Genomic DNA, 18,202 nt, shown 5'->3' with positions numbered 1-18,202 from the left:
GATTCAGCGGGTTGGAAAATGGATGGATAATTGAATTATAATTATGCTATTAATAATCTTTGCTTAAACAAAATATTAATATGGTTGTAATATTTTTTATTATTTGTACTTTTTGTACTTTTTGTGCTTTTGCAAAGATGTATTGGGAGCACTACAGACCCCTTTCCAGCAACCTTATTACCCCCCCTGCTCTCCCAATCCATCTACTGACTTCACAGAAAGAGTCACCATAGACATGAATGTCGCTGCTGAGGTAAATAAACCTCTCAACGTGGTCGACACTTTCTCCTCAGGACAGACACACTGCTGCTGGCTGTGCCCAAGATGTCATTAAAGGCCTGGATCTTGGTTGTTATCCAGGACACACACAAGCCCAGACACTCAGCCTTCTCATTCAGTTCCTTCTCCTCAGTCAGTGCCTCCATTGACTCTGCGAAGATCAAAACATTGCTGGCAAAGTCAAGGTCAGTGAATCTTTCTTCACCAACTGATGCACCACAGCCGCTGGACCCTATAACCCTGCCCAACACTCAATCCATGAAAGCATGGTACAGAGTATGAGCAAGAACATACCCCTGACAAACCCCAGAACTGACTGGGAATAACGTAGAGGTTCCACCTCCACTCTGCACAATACTCACAGTACCATTGTACAGACCAGCCATGACAGCCAGCAACTTTGGAGGGATCCCGCAAAGTCTGAGGACTGGGCAGTTCGATCAGCCAAGTGGAATGCTTTACAAAAATCAACAAAGACTGCAAAGAAACTTTGCTGATATTTGCATTTGCACACGATGAGAACCCTCAATGCCAGGATGCGGTCGATGGTAGACTTCTTAGGCATAAAACCAGACTGCTCCAGTTTCTGGTAGGTGAGCAAGTGATCGTGGATCCTTTTGAGGATTACCCTAACAAGGACCTTACCTCGCACCAAAAGCAGTATTATCCCCCTTTATTTGTCTCAATCCACGTGATCAACCTTCCCTTTCCAAATAGGGATGACAAGTTCCAGTTTCCAGTCAGATGGGATGACGTCTGTCTCCCAAATGGAAACTTAGATTGCTTGCAATGCCAGGAGTACAGTCTTACCACCAGCCTGGAGAGGTTTACCCCAGAACCCTGCAGCCTTCCCTACCCTAAGCTGGTTCATCACCTGTGCAATCTCAATGAGATTGGGTGGTTCTCAACTAACTGGAAGATCAGTCTCAGGAACAGTTGACCCATAGATGTCCAATGTCCTAGCTGGAGCATCAGCTTTAAACAGCTGTTCAAAGTATCCAGCCTAGCAGGTCACAACTGCAGTGTAATCTTTAAAGTTCTGGTGCTTCCTGTTTTGCTATATGGTTGTAAGACATGGACACTATCCAGTGACCTGAGATGAAGATAAGACTCCTTCAGTACTGTGTCTCTTTGGAGAATCCTTGGGTACCGCTGATTTGACTGTGTGTCAAATGAGTGGTTGCTCACTGAGTCCCAAATAAGGCACATTACCTGCATTGTGAGGGAGCACCAGTTATGGCACTACAGCCATGTGGCACGATATCCCAAGGGTGATCTGGCTCACAGGATCTTCATTTTTAAGGACCCGAGTGACACTTGTTGTGATGACTCAGACTAATTCACAACTCCCACTCTTGGCCTCAGGAAGGTTTAGTGAAGTATTTAAGCCTCTTTTAAAGAATTTCCATCTTCATGAGCTCTCTCCATCTTCTCATTCTTTTCCAGTTCAACCTACCATACTGTTTAGGGCAGCTCCTTTTCAGCCACTCCAGCTTTCTGCATTTTCTCACCTTCATGTTTCTTCATAGATCAGAATCACTGCAGTATTTTTTCAAGATTAATAAACTACATATGTGCTATATGTGAAATATTCTACTTTGAACTGAAATTCAGTTCACTTACTAAATAAACAATATAGACTCATAGCAAAAATAAAAATCACCAAAACCACAAATGCATGAATTTTGAGAAATTACCACAAAGACTGCTCCAAACTGAAATCTTCTGTTGAAATGTTTTTATTGCTTTGTAGAGAATTGAAATACCAGAGCAAAGTCAGAGTCAGAGTGAAATTGGACAGCCGAGCGGTAACAAAGTGCTGAATAAATATTTTGAAGTGTTTAAAAATCCTTTTCATTCAAAGGTGAAGGGTTTAGACACTTCAGCTGAGGAGGCAACCCCCTATTGCTCCCTTCCAGTGGCATGGGCCTGACCACACACTTTTTTATTCCTTTAAATAGTATCCATCCATCCATTTTCTAACCCGCTGAATCCGAACACATGGTCACGGGGGTCTGCTGGAGCCAATCCCAGCCAACACAGGGCACAAGGCAGGAAACAATCCCGGGTAGGGTGCCAATCCACTGCAGTCCTTTAAATAGTAGGAGACGGAAAATGTTTAAACCTCATCTCAGGACAACAACTAAAACCAGTCATAGAATAACTTGAAGGGTCAAGGCAACACTTGAAATTTACTGGGCCACCAAATCAGAACTGCATTTCCCAGCCTTTGTTGGCCCTGCACCCCTCAGCCCAGAATGGACATTTAAAACATGGTCACTTTAAGGCAATCTTTAACCTTTATGAAGGGCAGCAAAACCCTACCTATTTCTAATGGGATCTCTTTAGTATACTTACTTGGACTGGAAGAGTTTCTCCAACTTTCTGCCCGACCATTCCCTGAGCGCCTTCAGAGACTGTATTCATCTAAAGTTGGTTTTGCTTCTCACCAAGAAGTCTCGCTTGTGCTCTTTGCCAAACTGGTGGCACCTTTAATCTTGAAACAGCAGAAAAGTATTTTGTAAGTATACTGCATAAATCATAAAAATATTATTTTTTGCCCACATTTTTACATTGCTTTTGAATGAAGTCCCACTCCCTACTATTGATTGTCTAACTTTTTTTCTTTTTCTTGTTTATTAGTTAATTGTTCTTAAATAAAATGTTCACCTAAGAGAGTGAGGTTTCAAGGTAACAGTCACACTAACCTCAGCTTATTGATGAGGCATTTTGTGTTTTCACCACTCCTCGTGGTCCTTCTACTCCACTGTATTTCAGTGCTAGTTTCTCTTTAGGATTTTGTTTAAGATTAGTGCTTTAGGCTTTTGGATGTTAGTCTTTGATTAAAGCAAGCAGTCCTAATTCTTTGTGTTCAAAAGAGGCAGAAATACAATGCATCAAAGTAAACAAGAATAGTTGAATCATATATTTGAAATATTAAAATGTGTGCTTCAATTGAAATGTTTAAAGTCTACATTTTCTTGATTTTAACAGAAATGTGTTATTTTTCACCTCTAAGGTTCATAGAGGGTTAGATCCATATCATCATATTCATATTCACTGGTCCTCAAATGCTCTTAAACGATTCTTCACATGCTTATGTTTGAAATTTGTCATTTTAACATTCTAGGAGTGGCTCTTAGAGGACCAGGACCACCAGTAAAGAATCAAATATCAAAAATATTATCATATTCGTGACCAGAAGCCTTAAAACTGCATAAGTTGGCATTCCTCCAGCCAATTTTAACAATCCACATTTTTTTGTGAAAAGAAACACACATTTTGGTTTACTTTTTATCATAAGGATGTAATTTCCTGCACAAAATATGGTCCAAATATGGTCTAAAATTTTTTTTTTTTTTTGGGTCTGGAGAGCCTAAAGTAACGGGGCAACCCTAAAAAGCTCAATGTATTGCATAAGTAGAAATCAAGGACAGTCCAACAATCTATCATATACAGTATGGGAGTTTTCTCATTCCAGTGAGTCGGGAGGTGCCAGACAACAAAAAAATGAAAGTGATTTCAAGGCGTTCATAAATAATTCTTATAAACACAATACCTGACATTATTTTTATGGCCTGCAGGTTAAAATCACACTGTGGCAAGGAAAGTGAATAAACATCTATCTATTTGAGACTGGAACAGCTCCATAAAAACAACAAGGCAGTTCACCTATGGCCTTTCACATTCCATTACATACCTTTTACACAATGTTTTGGATATAATGGTCATTTTTCTGTCATTAACCATTCCAGTATATTTTACTACTAGGGTTATAGTACCACAACAGGTAGTGCTTGCACCTCAGAGCTCCTGAACTTTAGTTTAGGTTTTATGTGTTGGTTGGTTGCATATGGTCCAGAGCTCCAGATGACTGGAGTGGTGTCAAATCCTCCTTGATTTGCTGCCTTTCCTGCTGTGAGAGTCTCTACCCCACCACCCTGACAAGAGTTAAAGAGGTTTACAAAACAAACGCATGGATGACATGATTTAGGAAAATAGGAAGTAGTAATAAAATTAGTCAGCAGATATCCTGTTATTTCAAATTGTATTATTTGCTGGCTTAACTTCCTTGTATGAAAGAGTGTGTGTCAGGACATAAAGAAAGAGTGGAAGGCTACAAAGCTGACATCTTGAAATTTTAAACTTTTTTTTTTGACAGTAGGGAATAGCCTTTACTTTTTTCGTTAGTAGTGTACTTCTGATGTTGATATGCACTACACATGTGTGCACATTCCTGTAGTATGCATACTGCATGTTTTCTGACCTTTTGTGTGCCACCCTAAACTTGAACAACCAGAAAGCCAACTGTATGGAAAATAATGATTTATTTAATAAAAAGACACAAGCTATGAATGATCAAAAAGAAACAATGAAAGTTAAAATACTGAAACAGAAAACAAATCTTATCTATCCCATATACCTGACTAAACAGGTCTGAGACTCTTCCAGACTGCTGGGGTGGCACTTGCAGAGCAACCAAAGCCAGAGTCTCAGGCTTGTTACATGTATTACAAAAAGAATTATGTGTCAAATTAAATTATAAAGTTTTAAAATTAATAAATACAATGAATTGTATTAAAATTAATATATTGAAGAAAGCATGCATGAAAAATAAAATATTGATTCATCCACTTTTGAGCTTAATCCTGTCCTGGAAGAAACTATCACTGGATGAACAACAGTCTATCACGGGGCAAATTCAAGCAATCACTCACATTGACTCAAATAACAGACCATATAAAATATAAAATTGACAAATTAAAAGTAAGCCTATTTGTCCTATAATATTTTTTCTTCAATAAAGTTAATTAAATATAGAAAGATTAATATTTGTAACCTCACATATGCAGCATTTTTGACACAAAATGAAAACAAAAGTTTTGAGATGTTCATAACATAGTAATAATTGAATCATCAAAACACTTTCTTTTAAAATGACAAAACAGAAGCGATGCATCCAGGCTATATATAAGTCCCTCTGCATGTTATGCCAAATATTTCTTTCTCAAACATACTGTATATTGCATTCATTATACATTATATTATAAATTCAGAATGTATGCAAAGCTTCAAAATTGTTTTCATGTTAAAGTTAAATTGTAAGTAGCTGCTCAAACTATTTTGTATGTTTTCATTTACTGTAGTTAAAAGGAAAAGAGTCAACCCAAAGTGGAATATTTTCATTAGTTTATCTTGAATAACTACCCTTAGAAGTAATGTAAAGGGACCTTCAAATACAGCAGGCATACATGACTGGGTGATGTGAATTTTAACCCAATGAACTTTTGTTGTAATGTCAAAAAATGCTTTCTGCTCTCAGACAGTTTTTATCATGTATAGCTTTCTTTTAAGTATCTCATTGAAAGATTGGAGGGGAAGCATTTTCCTTTTTTAAAGCACATCTTCAATAAGCTTTTTTTCAATCGAAACCAAAATGATGATGGTAGTCTTTAATGTTTCACTGTCGAAAAAAATTAAATAACCAAACCCTAGGTTTTACGGTTGCATCAAGTAATCTGATAATACGCAAAAGCTGAACAGTAAAGAGCACTTGTGATCAGTTAGCCTTTCATGTTTGTTTACAATGGAAGTTCCTCCCTGAGTGACCAAGCATTAAGCTAAATGCTGCATAAGATATATGTGAAAAGCCTTCAGCCATTTAAGCCAAACAACAACTATGATTCGGAACAGATTTCACCATTGGAGCCCTGCTAACTACTGTTGACTTTAAGAAGACTTCTTCTGCCTAATACATTACTGCTAAAAATTAAATATTTGGGCCATTTAAAAGTGAAATGAAATAAAAATCCAGATGTTTGTTGAGAAACTTCAAAATACTAAAAGTTATGAGCAAATCATATTGTGTATGTGTCCCATGTGAAGGAGACAATAGATTTAACCGGTCAAAACAGTATTTACTGACTACCAGAATAACATGAACATGAAGCTGAGATCACAAATCTAAGTTTATGCATGACATTTTCTGGACATGGTACTGAGATACCTTTATTTTTTGCATTTTGAAATATTGATTTAATTTTTCAAAATTTATTTTAAAGGAAACTCTCCATCATGATCACACAAACAGAGTCTGCACTCTATCTAGTAATAATACCATCATGCACCAAGTTACGGCTCAGTTTGGGACTGGCCATTTGGCCATATGTTGGACTGGCCTTACGTTGGTCAAAAAGTGTACAGGTCATTTCAATTGAGGCTCTGTAGGTCTGGTGTGGTTTACTGGTACTCATACTTTAACTGCTGATATGGAAGCACATAAGCCAATCTTTGAGTCTTGTTGTCTACCTTTGGGTCCATGGGTCCACCACTGGGTTGTGATCCATTTTTGGATCGCAGACTGTCACTGGAGGGTTGCTGGTTGCCGTTGTTGGTTTATAAGTGGGTTGCAGGGGGTCATGGTGGGCTGCCAAAGTGGTCGAAAGCACTGTGCAATATGTATCCTTGTTTCTAAGTGAGATTGTTTCACCAAGGAAGATTTCCCCACTCTTAATGTACCCCACCATTCTTCTGATTGTGTTTGTTTCAATAAAGGGGTGATTTGCATTGGCTGCTAATGGGTCATCAACGAATTTAAAAGTCAAAAGTAGGTCATGGGACCATAAATAATGACGAACACTGGTGTAAGGTGGTGCAAGCTGAATGCATAAGAATTAGCCATGTGGAGCAGCGTTGATCAAAACAAACCTTAATGGGTCTTCCAAGAGTCTGAAAACAAATGACCCCTATGAAATAACAATAATAATAACATAACATTTATTCCTGTTTATAAGGCATTTCCTTCTTCTTGCTGAAAGAAAAAAGTGTGAACCATTTGCACAGATCAGAAACGTGCCAGCTGCTTGAAACAGGACTTAAAAAATGCTGTATTGCATGGTCATTTAGTGCCCCTAAGATTGAATTTTTGTGGGTGCAATGATATTTTTTTATTTTGCATATTGCTAGTTTGTGGTTGTTGGTTGCAGATTCAGTACAAGAAGGCACACAACTGAGAGGCTGCTACCGCCGCAGCTCCACCACCTCTTCTTTCATTGCCTCTAGGCAGAATTTATCATTCCATGGCTAACAGGGCTACCGCAAGTATGCGATAAACAAATGGTGTACAGACTTTTGCAGCCTCTGGTGCCTGGTTTTGGCAATTTTGAGAACATTATTTCCCTGTTAATTTCCTATGGCTCTCAGCCGTAAGCATGAATGGCCTCCACTCAGCTGGCTATAAATCGGCAAATGACTTTATTTTATTTGAGCTATTCAAAACTCAAAGAAACAAAGTTAAAGGTCTGAGCACACAGTGTTTAAGGATATTTAGAATACAACAAAACGAGCCATCAGCCAACAGGGCTCAAGTCAAACAAGCAATGGCTTTAAGCAAACTTCATCAAATACAGATGGTAATCAAAGATTGGAAGTCATGTGACAGCTGGCTGTTCTCTAGCAACCAGAATGCAGGAGATATCAGAGCATGATGTGATCATCAAGGATGTCATTCCAGAAACAAGAGCGTGTCACTGGTGGTTTTGTTTATTTAATTTCATAGGTGGTAGAAGTGAGTATGAAGCCACTGGAATCGAAATAATAGGAAAACAAGGGTTGGTCTTTCTCAAATTTAGGACACCAGAATCCATTAAGATTAATCACAGAAATGAAACCAATAGTCCTAACCAAGAATAAATATAATATAAATATAATAAATAAATATAATTTTTATTTTTACTTAGAGAGAAAAGTTTTTCTTTGCATAAGATACAATTATGCTGCAATAGAAATGTGTCCCTAAAAGCAAAAATTAACAAAAAATGAAAAAGCATAATAAGCATACAATAAATATTGTAAAGAAATAAATCGATAAGAAATTAACCCAAATAAGCTTAACCTGAAAACAATCCTGACAGATTATATGTTGATTTTAACTGGGTTATGTTCAACATTGACTCATGGAGTGGTCCAATCAGAGAGAATTTTATTTGAGTGTGACAAGGATGAGCTGATATTTTTCTTAGTATACTTAAAAGAAGAGTCAATAAACAAGCAGAAGTCTATTATAAGTGAAATCAAAACCAAAATGCTAAGCAGAATTTGGAGTCAATAAACAAAACAAAATTAAACACAAGAAAGGTTCTATTTTGTTTGGGAGACATCAAAATGAATAGGTCCTAAGTAAAAGACACTTTTCTGTACAGGGATATGCAACCTTACCTGACAATGTGCCATATTCGGTGCCACAATTTAGCAGTACTTCTTGAAAAACACAGATGGCAAAACATTTTCAAATAACATAATAAATATTAACATAATTAAGATGATCACACTTTTAATTTCTGACTTCAGAACTGAGCTAATGTGCCTGTTATAGAGACTTCCCATTACCTTTTTCTTTAAAGATTTGGTTTATTTCCACATACAGTATACTACCTAGTTTGATTAGAAATTTTAAATTGGCACTGGCTGATGGGTCTATGGGCGGCACGGTGGCGCAGTGGGTAGCGCTGCTGCCTTGCAGTTGGGAGATCTGGGGACCTGGGTTCACTTCCCGGGTCCTCCCTGCGTGGAGTTTGCATGTTCTCCCCGTGTCTGCGTGGGTTTCCTCCGGGCGCTCCGGTTTCCTCCCACAGTCCAAAGACATGCAGGTTAGGTGGATTGGCGATTCTAAATTGGCCCTAGTGTGTGTTTGGTGTGTGGGTGTGTTTGTGTGTGTCCTGCGGTGGGTTGGCACCCTGCCCGGGATTGGTTCCTGCCTTGTGCCCTGTGTTGGCTGGGATTGGCTCCAGCAGACCCCTGTGACCCTGTGTTCGGATTCAGCGGGTTGGAAAATGGATGGATGGATGATGGGTCTATGTCAAGTAATGAGAAGAAAAAAATCTTGTTTCCTGTGTTTTTTTAAAATAACCTTAAAACAACCAAAATCCTGCTCAGACTGAAGTGATGCTGTACAACTATGTGACTGATAAAAAGAGAAATCAATATTTATATTTCCATCCTGTTAATGATTTCATATCAATTGACAGATGAAGACTGGTGAGATACCAATTTGAGAGCTTAAGGACTGAATCACTTTGATCTGCAGAAAATGTAATCTAGATTTCTCTGATCACTTTGTAACTGAGTTTAGTTTAGTTTAGTGCTGCAGGGATGAGTGCCTCGGAGTACAACTACTGATCCTATTGATTTGGGCTTGTAGTTTATATGCCTTCAGAGCACCTCTCATGGAGGGTGCACATGATCCAGTGAGAAAAGACCTGGGGCAGACCCAGAGACACTGGAGGAGTTAAATCTTTCAACTTGCCTGAGAGCATGTGGAATTTCAAAAGATCTGGTAGAAGATGCTAAAGATGCCGAAGATTGGGTGGCCTAGTCGTTATGGCACAGGGAGTTAAAATAATTATGATGTTTACTGACATTTAAATTTTTCAGTGACTTATCATTCTTCAGTCTGTACAATCTATTGCCATTATTGAACATATTAATAAAACAAATGTAGATAAACATACTACTTCTTATATTATAATCTCATGATGGTTATAAACTATTTTTTATTTAAACGTGTTTTTGGGTCATTCAGGGAAGTGTTAAAAAGTTATCAAAAAACATTTTTGTTAACTTGTTCAATAAGGTGTAATGCTGAGGTGTTTAAACTACTGTACATAGCCTCTGTTAAAGTGGGCATTGAAGAGAATCTGGTACCAGGAAAAACAATAATTATCCAGTCAAATGATTAAAAAAATACAAGAAGTGCATCTTAACCAAAAAATGTTTAAATTGCTATATTTTTTTCTTGCTAATAATTATGATTATTTTTGAAAATTACCTAAGGGCACAGTAACAATCTTCTTCACACACTCACTTTGGTTCTGCTGAGAGTTTGGTAAAGTAACTTGATGTTACTGCTTCTTCTAAAAACAAAAAGGAAATAATAAGGTCTAAATAATGTGTATATCACTTGTATATTATAAAAATAATATCCTAAGTAATTTTTACATTTAGATTCCATCTGTGCATCCACAAATTGAACCCTATCCTAGCAACATGGGGTACAAGGTAAAAAATAACTGTGGATTTACCACAGTCCATCACAGGGTAGACTGACACACACACATTCACACCTACGAACAAAATCAAAAAAGGGGAGCAAGAGGTTGTAACCATAACTAATAATTCAATTCCCTAACTAAAAGATTGTGATTTTTCAGCAAAGAATTTAGTTTTTAGTCCAAACACTTGAGTACTGTGTATTGTGTGCCATTATCGTAAATGCCATGATGATGAAACATTCATGCTGACATCTGATTGTGTGATCAGAAATGTCTCCATTGCTAACAACAACATGGTGGTGTAAGGAATGAAAACATATCAAAGTGGTGTCTACTACGATAAACCTTGTACACAAAATAGTAAAGTGACGATGTAACCAAAACAACATGAAAAATATTAAAACAACACTAAAATATCATAATTTGTTAACATTTTAGTTTAGATACTGCAAAAATGCATCTGTTATTCATTTACTATTTGGAAACATGACCTTAATAAACATTTCCTTTGGTCTTCATAACACTTACAAAGCATCAGTAAAGTGTTTCTTCATCTCTGTAATATAACCTACTAACAGGACTTCACCTTAGAGTGGTCAGAGGTCTCTTAATATTACATATTTAGTATAAGACCTGTGAAGCCTTCATATGAACAACTAATACCATCATGTCAACATGCCACACTGCACAGAGATGAATAACCTACAGTATCTACTGATGATTTATACATGTTATGAAGGCCAAATGAAGCCTTTGTTAAGGTCTTGTTACCTACAAGTGAATGAGTAACAGTTGCATTTTTGCAGTACCTAAAGTGTTATTCATAATTTTATGAAATACTATGAAAAATAAAAGTACAGATGTGTAAAACAAATTATAACACTTACTCACCAGCTTTGGGATGCATGTACTTAACATTTTCAACTTAAGATCTGAAGAATTTCCAAATTTGATTTGTTAATCAAGTGATTACTTCTTTCAGTTTGGATCTGCACATATAGTATAGTGTTGGAAAAATGAACTGAACTTTTCTGGAAAGACTTGTTATGTTCAAAAAATGAACCTTTACAAAGATACGAACAGCTTCTCAAAATAATAATTCTTTACATTTATTTAATGCTTTTCTCACTACTCAAAGCTCTTTCCATGTCAGGAGGACATGAGACGCGAACCCATGATCTCCTTAGTTAGTACCAAAACTGTACTTTGTCCTCTAATGCTTGGGTGTTTGCTTAAGAATTACCTGATAATTAGTTTAATTAGAAAGTGTAATTATTACCTCTGCTATATTGTGAATTTGTGGTATTGCTTGGCTATGCATGTTTTGATAATAACTGCTGCAATAATGCACATATGTTTTCATAAGCTCTGTCTATGTTATACAGTACAAACATGCTGTGCTGTTGGGTCTGATTTATACTATGATGTCAGAAGCGTGAGCTAAAGCAGCTGACTTAAAAAAACTTAATTTTAGATTTATTAATTTTGGATAATGGCACAAGAGTGCTTCTTATAGCCCTCGTCTCTAAGCTACACAAGCACACCTTATTATAGTTTCCTGAATCTAATGCTAGAAGCATATGAACATTTCAGAGACAAGAAATTTAATTGTAAAAAAAGGCAAAATTGTCTGGAAAAGAGGATGACTAAATCATACCTAGATTAGTTTAAAGGTTCAGTAAAAGAGCTGATCCAGAGAGGAGGAAGGCAATCCAAGAATGCTCTGACCTACTGCTGACACTTCCAGCAATGCAAGAAACGGGCCAAATGGGAAAGACTAAACATCTAGCAGTACCAGGTTGTGTGATGTCCACACATTATTTTGCTTTTCTTTATGGCACTACCTATTTCAATAATGCTTAATGTAAGTGTAGCTTTCTCTCCTGCCTGTACTACTACTCTGTTTAATTGCCTAGGATTACAGATATAAAAGAAAGGGGAGAAGTACTAAACTACAATAGCAGTCAATCCTGACTGTTTAATAAGAGTATGAGTGTGGGGCATTCTTTAAGGTCTACATAATAAAGAATATAAAGGACAATAGGGTCACTCTAGGACCCAATACACACACACACAAAACAGGTGTGCAAAATTGTCTCATGACATTGTCACTTAATTCCTTTTTGATTCATATTACATTCAACAATACTACTTTATTTATATTTTTTGAACATGATAGTTGCAGTCTTAATTAAGGGCACCCCTCTGTTAGTGAGCATATCATTAGTTATTACTATTATCCTCAGATAATAGTCTTCAGATTTTTCTTAGTCTGGGATTAGTGACGCTCCTTAATAAAACTGTTTCATTTGTTGCCATATACCATGATGATTATCTTATTCCTTCATGTCCTCTTGTTACTCTGTTTATAAACCCTCTTGATGTTTGTCTTATTCAAATTGATGCTCATTTCATCTATGACGGCTCGATAATATGACAAAATGATATTAATTATCCTGACTTTGAAAACATTTAATACAAATTTTGGGCTTACTGAATTCCTTACTGGTAGTTTACTGTACATAATAATGACAATAATAGCATTAGGCATCAGTTGCATGAATTCACTTTAATGGAATCATATTAAACAGGGAATATAGAAAGTAATATACAACTTAAACAAAGACTTTAAAAGTTGAATGCATGTTTGTAAGAAGAAAGTGTAGTAAACATTTAGAGATTTTGCCTAATTACACACATGGTACAAATGCAATCTCAGTTACCATGTATTACTGATTGAAAAAGTTGGCTGGAATAGTAGAATTACTGCCAGAAAGTCATTTTTGTGACCTCAGAAGGCTGAGACGCAAATTAAGTTTGCATAAGAGCACATACAATGAACAATATTCAACAGCAGCAAACTGTTTACCCTGACTGCATCAGATTTTAAACTTTGGAAGAAATTAAATTATCCTGTAAAATGTTCAATTTACTTTTAGACTCATAATAAATCTATAACACATTAAAACATTTTAATGATGACAGCTCTTTTTTTGCATGATTTGGAAAGTTTTTCCAGATGTAATATCCCAAATGTGCTAATCTGTATCACTCAGCTAAGCAGCAAGTTGTATGTTTTCCAATACTGGCTGTAACTCTCATTCAGGTGTGCTATGGTGGCACAGTGGATTCAGCATCCTGGGTTAATATCTCACACCAAGTCTCTGTGTATTTTTTTTTTCCATTTCACTGCAAGTTTTTCTCTCACATCAATAAAGACACATGCACTGAAATAACTGCTGTTTCTAAACTGGCACCTTGTTAGTGTGGGTTTACACATGTATGGAGACTGAGATGGACAGGTGCCTGGTCCAGGATTATTTCCTGCCTTATACTGAATGTTATCAGGATAAGTTAAGGCACAGATAACCTCAATTGGATTAAGCCGGTTTGAAAGTGAGATGACAGAATATGTTGTACATCTTCTGCCCGATTATTAATTTTAAAGATTTAGTGATGCATCCTTGTGCCACATTCAACAAAGATGTGCCTAAAAATGACTGGGTGGATGAAAGAATTAATTATTTTGAATTAATCTTCATATACGGGAGCTAATGAAGGGTTTGTGCGTACCAAGAGCCAAATGCTCTTTACAAAGGATACAGCCCTCTATGGTTCTACCCACAATAACAACTTTTGATTAATATATGGATTGACAGAATCTGAATACCCTCTTCAATTGACTTGGGTGCTTATCATATTTCGGATATTGCTTGCAATATTTTTGCTTTGACCAGGATGTTGTCTTGTAAACTGAAAAATGATTGAATGAATGATTATGAATATTTCTGCAAGGACCCTGTAAAAACTTGAACATCTGTTTTGTTTCCAGTGTGGATTACTCTCATGTCTCTGGAATCTCTTGACCATGAATTATCTCATTATACTTTTGATGGCACTTTCAAAAATGGATCCAAGATATATTGACTAACGAAGACCATAACTGAAGCCATCCCTTTATGCTACTAAAATGATTTGAATTGTTACCTCTCCATAAAGAAAAAAATATATGTCTAATCTAACCCTGCAAATGATGCTATGGAACAGCATATCCAAGAACATTTGCAGGAAGATCTTATAAAACTTCCAGTAGTCCCATTGACAATTTTTGTTTGAGAAAAAATATGGTGGATTGCCTCCCAGGATAGATAATTAAGAATTAAATTGAATAATAATTTACCACTCCCTCTCATCTCTTCTTTGTTTAATCAGGACACAGTTTTCACAAAATTAGATTTGCAGAGTGCTTATGATCTAATTTGAATTAGAGAGGAAAATAAGTAGAAGGTGGCATTTAACACTTCTGATTGACATTACAAATACAGGGTAATGCCCTTTTTGCTGGCAAATGCACCTGCAGTTTTCAGTCCTTTGTGAACAATATCTTTCATGATGTATTAGGTTTTTATGTTGTTGTATATGCTGATATTAGACATATACAAATGAAAGACCTATGAGTCTATGGATCAGTACGCTCTGTTCATGCCACAGCCACTAGATGGTGGTTGTATGCACCTCACATCTCACTATGAAAGACCTGTGTGCAGCAAACAGCTCCATGCATCAACGATGTTGTGTTAATGACACAGATGAAGAGACACAATGTCGAAACGAAGCAAACGTCATGGCTCAACAATGTGCAAGTGAAGCACCTCAGCAACAGAGGGCAAGGCTTGAAGTTTTCACTAAAAAAATGTCCATCTGGATTTATTTTCTTGAGACAATAATGAATAGAACTTATATGCCAGTGATAAGGCTAAGATATGGTATCACTAATGTCTTCTTATGAAAGCCAGTGGGGTAGCAAGCACAAGAGGATGCACATCCTCTGCACTAGGTAAGAGTTACTGTTAGCTGATACCTCTCCATGTTCACAAAAATAGCAGAACAGCTAGAGAGTCTGCAGGTTGTTTTTTGTCCCAAAGACCACACACAGCTAGTATTGTCATATTTTCTAAAAACTAAGAATCACATATTTCACATATAAAAGATGTTTTTTAGTGTTTTCTTGATAATCACTTCTTAGTAAAACTTGAAAAGTGTGAGATCCACTGTGACAGATTTTTACTTTTGGGGTATGAGATAATTTAAAAAGGTTTAGCAATGGATCAACCAAAAATAACAGCCATTCTGAGTTGGACCCCTCCTTAAAAAATAAAACAAGTTCAGAGAGTCATTGGTTTTGCAAATTATTATTGACGCTTCATTGAAAACTTTTCTTCAGTAATTTTGTCTATCACATCACAAACTGAAAATGCAACAAAAAATTCTTTGCACTCATGACTCCCAAAACGCTTTTGAGTACCCAAAAATATTATTCACCCCAGTACCATTTTTTCTGGTAATGTGTGAATCTAGAGATGTAATTTTGTCCCAAAAATATCCTGATGGAGGATTGATGCATCCATGCACATTTTATTCTAAAAGAAAAACTTTTGTATGGTTTCCTAATGGCCACTATTTCAGACTGTTCTTCTCAATTTGTCTCCAGGTTTTGCAGAATATTTTATGAATGTTTAGCCCACTCAACTAATTTAATTCCTGCGTACCATACAGAAACTATTTGTTAAACAGAATGGTTGGATAGTGACCTAGAGAAGTTTCTTCAGTGTTCCATTAATTCTGGTCAAGAAGACTTGGTACCTTTGATGACTGAATTTGCCAGAAGTGTTTTGTGCCATTCAACGTTGAACATGTTACCATTTGAGTGTCTATATGGAGTCAGACTTCAAGCTGTTGGACGATCTCTCTTTATCATTATGAGTGCCTAATGTGGCTGAGTACTGTTCTATGTGGCAGGTGGTACAAAGGAATCTGAAGATAGTATGGATTTGTATATGGACACTTGCTTTCAAGGTTGGACATAGAAATTGGCTCGCTATATGAGAAAAGTGCCTGTGGGTTCTATCCCATAAACTAGCACTATATTTTATGGATATTATTATTGGTAGTTGCTACCACATTGCTAAGGTAGGATAGCTGGAGGTGCATGACGAGAAACATCATGCAAGCAACAGTGTAACGTTCAGGGTCAGGCATTCCTGGATTTCTGAGTCTGCGGAAAAGATCCCATATAAAAACAAAGAATCTAGTGCATTTCTTTAGCTTTTCTGGTTCCTGAAATTCTGTGTGTGTCTTTCCGACTTGCATTCCTGGTTAGCATCTTGGTACTTTTTTTCTTTGTATGAACCTTTGGTAACAAACTTGGTCCTTTTTAATGATGTTTCATGTCCCAAACCTTTTCATTTACACCTTATTTGCCCTTCGTAAGAAGTGGCACAACAGAAGAGATGAAATAAGTATAAAGATCAAAAAATACTGCTTCTTGAACATTTATGCATGGTGAGGAGGAAGAGTGCAAAGTGGCCACTAAAGAAGCTCATACTAACTATTATGTACTGAAAAAAACATAACTGAAATGGTGGCAATGGCTTTAAAATGAGAATAATCTCAAAAATAATAAAAAATAACAATTTAGAACAAAAATAGATTTTGCATAAATTTGAAAGCCTTTTGGTAAATGGTACGTATATACAAACATAAATAACTGCCAGAAATTAATTTTCTATTGGTCTTATCAAATTTAAATAAGCATGACTATTCTTTCCTGAAATGCCATTTTTCCAAGATGTGCCTCCTGAGACCTGGTCTATGTGGAATATGTATTGCCCCACTATGCTACCTTTAGCTCTCCAAGACAACTAAAGGTTGGGAATCTGTGTATTTTAATGAAGGCTTTAGAGAAGTAGTGAAGTATGCAAGATATATGTCCAGTGACTAGTTGGTAGGTAAATAGGCAATTAATCTAGCAAACTTGATACAAAAAATGTCTGAAAGGAAAACTGAAGCAAAAACAGTGCTAGAAGGAAAATGGAACTTGGGATTTAAGATGATGTAACAAAGTAAGGAGGGGTGAAGAGGAACAAACCAATATCAATGCAGCAACCTTGAGGCAGGCTGTTGTAACAGTACAATGTTATAACTGTTAACATATTACAAATAATTTTTGCTAAATATGTAGAGATCATTACAGTTAATTTATCATTATGTTTAAGGCTTAAATAGTTACTTGTAATATCTGTACATTTGTTCTCTTGCTTTGTCCTCAAAAGCCACTTCAACTTTGTGCCTAGCAACTTTCACTGGCTACCATCCATGGCTTCTTAGCTGGATAAAAACCTGTCATCATTACAGATCATTCTCATCATTTCACACATCACTACTGCAGTCATACACACACTTGCCTTTGCAGTTTAGTCAGTATGTTATTAGAATGCCTAAAGGGAACAGCATGCCCAGCTGGGTTAGGTTAGTTAAACTTGTATTTTTTTATGAAAATTGTGAGCTATTAGGGGTTAGCTTTTCTTTTAAATTTGTGTAATCCTATAGTTATTGTTTTCCTTTTCTGTGATATTTAGCTTTTGGCATGTATTGTATACTTTTGAATGTTTCCTTATTATTACTGTATATTTGGCTAATGACTGCTATATCCATGATGCTTTACAATTGCTTAAACATGTGCTTTATTTCTTTAACAGTTGGAGTGTGGGTGACTATAGTGACTTATTCAGCTTTGAACTGTAAATTGGAAGTGGAAACTGACAATCTTGAGAATCTGCAGTCTGAAACATAACAAAAGTGGGGTGAGTCCTTTAATATGATCATAAAGCAGGCCAGGACCTCCACTGGCCACCTCAGAAAAGGCTTACCAACTACCATCAATAAGCTTCAGCCTAAGCAAGCTCATAAATGGAGAACTGAGTCAAAATGCAATGAAAGTTCCAACATATACCCATCAAGAATTGATTTCTATTTTTTTTACTTTTCACTGTCTTTTCTGGACTGATTTTTGAGCTCTGACACCCATTTGAGTT

Source organism: Erpetoichthys calabaricus, chromosome 5 (assembly GCF_900747795.2).
Source record: "Erpetoichthys calabaricus chromosome 5, fErpCal1.3, whole genome shotgun sequence".
Classification (NCBI taxonomy): domain Eukaryota; kingdom Metazoa; phylum Chordata; class Cladistia; order Polypteriformes; family Polypteridae; genus Erpetoichthys; species Erpetoichthys calabaricus.
This window is presented reverse-complemented; position numbering follows the sequence as displayed.